Raw genomic sequence first — 4,410 nt, 5'->3', positions numbered from 1 at the left:
TCAGAGGTAAAACACATTCATTACACGTGTGTTTTCATGCCCGTTCACTTTCTATAATTTTTTTGCTTTTTCTGTTTTTAAGCTGCTGTGACATCTCCTTTTGAGCTATAAAATACATGTTCTGCATCAGCAGGTATGTATAGATGATAAAAGCCGACCGACCGCCAGCAGCCAAGGTGGCGAGTCTTAAGCGCTGTTTGGTGTTGGAATGGTATGGCATGTCTTTCAGTATCTTCTAGTGTGTTTTTCAAAGGGTTGTTATTTGAAAACATGGGCAGTTGAATGATGACTTGTGTTCTTTCAACACGAAACCTATAGCTTCCTCTCACCTCTTGGATTTCATCACACTTTTTGTTCTCAAACTGGAATGTGTTTGCGCCTAGCGATGCTAATTCTCCCAAGAAAAGAAAGTGTTTCTTCCAGTTGGTTTGTAGTTTGTATGTTGATTTATGTTTAGTGGGTCAATGATAGGAGTGTCCATGATAAAGAAACAGAAGAAAATCTTTACTATCCCATGAGGCCACGGAGACGATTTATGAATGGCAGTGAAGAGACCCAACTGACGCTGGTAGGTCACATGATAATGACAACATGTCAAATGTAGTGCGTCCAGATTACATTCATACTACACACATTCATACAATATAGACCATACTTTTTTAGTGGTCGTAAAAGTAATTACTTATTTAAAATAAGTACCTACTTAAAAGAGTATGTGATTTTGGATGTGGAAAATGTAGGGGGCGGATACTTTAGAAATGTGGGCGTTGCACTAAAAAATTAATGCAAACTTGCAGTCAATTATGGAGGGGTTTAAGCAGACTAAATAATTGGAAAAGTCTGGCATATGACATTTTAATTAAATCACAAAAAAAATGAAACATAAATATGAATGCATGCTAATCATAGAAGAAGTGCATTCAAGTTATCGTTTATATGATTATTTTTAATGCATTTTTAGTAAATGAATACATAGAGGGGGGAAAGCATCACGTCATTGACCTCAGTGATCTTGGAACGCTTGGAAAGCATGGCTTTTTGGACTTGAGAGCAGACAAGGAAGCTAACAAGCTCAGTCTTTCGGATAACACAAGTGGCCTCCTTGTAAAAAGCCAATAATCCTTACAGTTCTGGTTGAGTAGCTTAAGACCCCCCTTGATCTTTGGGAGGATGGGAGTCAAACATTCCAATCCCGACGATCCCCTTTGGCGATCTCCTTCGGTGTAAAAGACAAATTTGGCCCAAATCCTTTTCCCCGTGAGTTTTATTTGCGTTTAAAAGAGGTTATGAAAATAACTTTCTGTCGTGCCTTTGTCGAAGTTTAGGGGGCCGAGCTGGATGAAGCTGGAGGGGGCCTAAGTCTAGAGTAGTTTTGAGTGAGACTCCTTGACAAGAAGTTGGCGGTTTTTCTCATCTGCTTCTTTGTTTGTTTCAGCAGACCTCAACAATTCCGCCTGTTCCTATGTGCAGTCTATAAGGGGCGTGAGGAATGGTGGGGGCTACCTGTTAACAGTTGTGCTTTTATTCCAGGCACCCTAGGGAGGCAGCAGGCACGGTCCGCTGCTGCTTAAAGACTTGGCCGTGGTGCCAAAGACACATCTGGTCCGTTTGAGCCGTGCAGATGCTACTTGGAACCATCTCCATCTCAACAAACTGTCTGAAAGAATTCGGCACATGTAATAATGAGCTCTTTTTCTTCAAATGGTCTCATCGTCAGAGCATTTGGACTGAGATGAGGCAGTTTCAACAGGAATATAATCTGGAACGAATTGAGCAAATTGTAACTCTGACTGGTAAATCTCAAATTCCCAGTGTCTTTTCATGTAAACTGGCTGAAATACTGTGAAAGGCCAAAGTTCTCAGCGTATACATGGCAAAAATCCAATATATGTCCAGTGACAAATTAAAGGGCCATTATCAGCCATTGTGTTGCCTGATGTACAGGCCAGGTTAAAACTGCATGAATTTCCATGCTAGCCTGAGCTAATCTATGTTGGTTAAAGGCCTATCTGTCTGTCTGTGTCACTTCTATCTATCTATCTATCTATCTAGAAGTGCCATAATGCAACGCTTTTTGCTAACCGCCACAACAGGAGAGTAGAACAAGATGAGACGTATATCACAGAAGATGTTTTCCAGGGGGCACATTACAAAAAGATTGCCCTGTCTGAGAATGGCATTACATTTATTAATGATACAAGATGAAGAACAGCGATGTTTGATCATTTGAACACCCAAATGATGTGCTGCACTTTGAAGACATAACTCTAACAAATAATTACAGATCGTTTGTCTTTTCTACCAAGCTTATCAAAACTTCACTTAATGAAAGCACCACTTAATTTGTGTCTCGATTTTAATCTCTAGAGTTTTTCTGTTTACTTCACAGCAGCTGTTTGCGCGTCATTGGTTGCTTGGTAACAGACCTGAGAGTTGATTACCGAACTCGATGGAGTGGACAGATGACTATTTTGAACTACAGATGAGATTTTGTAAGATAGGATAAGAATCCTAAATCAATTTAAGATTGGCTTCTGTAAAACGAATTTGTGAAAAATCAACTTCAGATCTTAACTTAAGACTTAAGATAGAAAGTTTCTGTAATACGCCCCCAGAGTCTGATTCTTTTTTTGTAGTGTGAATTTGATTATATTTTCTCCATCTTTGATGTCACAGCTCAGGATAGTGGCTAGTAAAGGGTTTGAGACTGCATGTCCACAAAGGTCATATTTTGGTTAGTCTAAATCTCTGCAGCTGAGCCTTATACAGTGAGGTCACCTGCCAGCCATCACCATGTCTTTCAACAAGTACATGCAAAACCACAACTTTGCCAAGAACGTTTTTATGTTACAATATTTTATGACCATGTGACTATGTTTTCAGCAGCCTTTAAACTTTGAATAATCAGACTATAAACAATTGGTTTCTAGGCAGTATGATGAAGTGCACGCTCACACACACAAAGAAGGTGCAACCTGATGTCCACGGACCTGTTCCAGTGCGGATGGAAAAACTGCGCTGTGACGCGCACAAGATCTTACGGGTGTTGCTTGAGAGAAAGACACAGTTCCATGTGGCCCTGGAGAGCCATGAAGCCGGAATTGCACCGTTCTTAGTCCAGTCCAGACAGAAGGGCCTGTCTGGAATGCAATGTGTTGGCCATCTGCAGACGGATGTTCATAGCCGCTCTCCAAAGACCAAACACTCGCCTGAGAAAGTCCACATCAGAACATCGGATGGTGGCAGCTACCCAGTTTTCTCATCTCTTTGCTGTCTCCATTCATCTGAGAGGATAAAATGTGGAAACTCATTCTTTGGTTGATTTATTGATTTAGTAATCAGTCCAAACCATCTGCTTGCATGAAAACTAGGTCACGCTGAAAGCCGAGGACACAACAGCGACGGTTTTGTCAGAGAATAAGGTTGCTCTAAGAAATATGTGACTTTTATCAACATCGAGTTCATCGGGACATGCTCGGGTGACGGAACGAGGATGGAAGAAGATGAAAGACTTCTTCTCTGATCCTTTCGTTCGCTCTTATTGTCTCCTCAGCGTTCTCCTGAGATGAGGGTTATGGACTACAGAGAGGTTGAATTTGGCTGCATTCCAGCCACATCTGCTCTACTGCTGTTGCACTTCTCTCTCTCTTGTATTTTTACACTTACTGCTCTCGTTTTTTTGCAGCGCACACACTTTTTTTTAGGTTTTAGCAAGACACTAATGACACGTTGCCTATGGATTAGAATTGAACCAAGGCGTTCCTTCATTTCCTGATTCGGTTAGGTAGATGACAGGATAAAAATGGTTAGTTTTTCAGGTAGCTTTACAGGAAGGTTTCTAGAGTTCTTCTAGATTTAGTCTCAGTTTTTTTCTGTTTCTTCATGTAATCCCAGACAGACTTAATGATGGTAAGACGAGATCTCAGTGTGCATCATACCGGCTGTTGTCAGATTCCTTGTGCATACAAAAATCTCACTGGATTATTATAATTATGGAAAAAGGAATGTTTGGAAATGTGAACTGACACACTACAGCAAAATATATAAATAACTGGGTTAAAACCTTTTTTTGTGTGTGTGAAAATACTAACGTGCTTAAGACTTTTGCACAGTACTGTTATATATTATGAAGCTGTAAGCCACTAATACTTTACTTTCCATAAATAGTCTTTTTTTAAATTAACATTTACACACACACACACACACACACACACACACACACACACACACACACACATATATATATATATAAAATAATATAATAAAATAATATTTTATACAGTATATATATATAAATAATAATCGCATCCAAAATAAAAGTTTGTTTACATAATATATATGTGTGTACTCTGTATAATTATTTTGTATTTATAAATACACATATATATATATATATTTGAGAAATATTTG

Source organism: Leuciscus leuciscus (assembly GCF_965113295.1).
Source record: "Leuciscus leuciscus genome assembly, chromosome: 15".
Classification (NCBI taxonomy): domain Eukaryota; kingdom Metazoa; phylum Chordata; class Actinopteri; order Cypriniformes; family Leuciscidae; genus Leuciscus; species Leuciscus leuciscus.
This window is presented reverse-complemented; position numbering follows the sequence as displayed.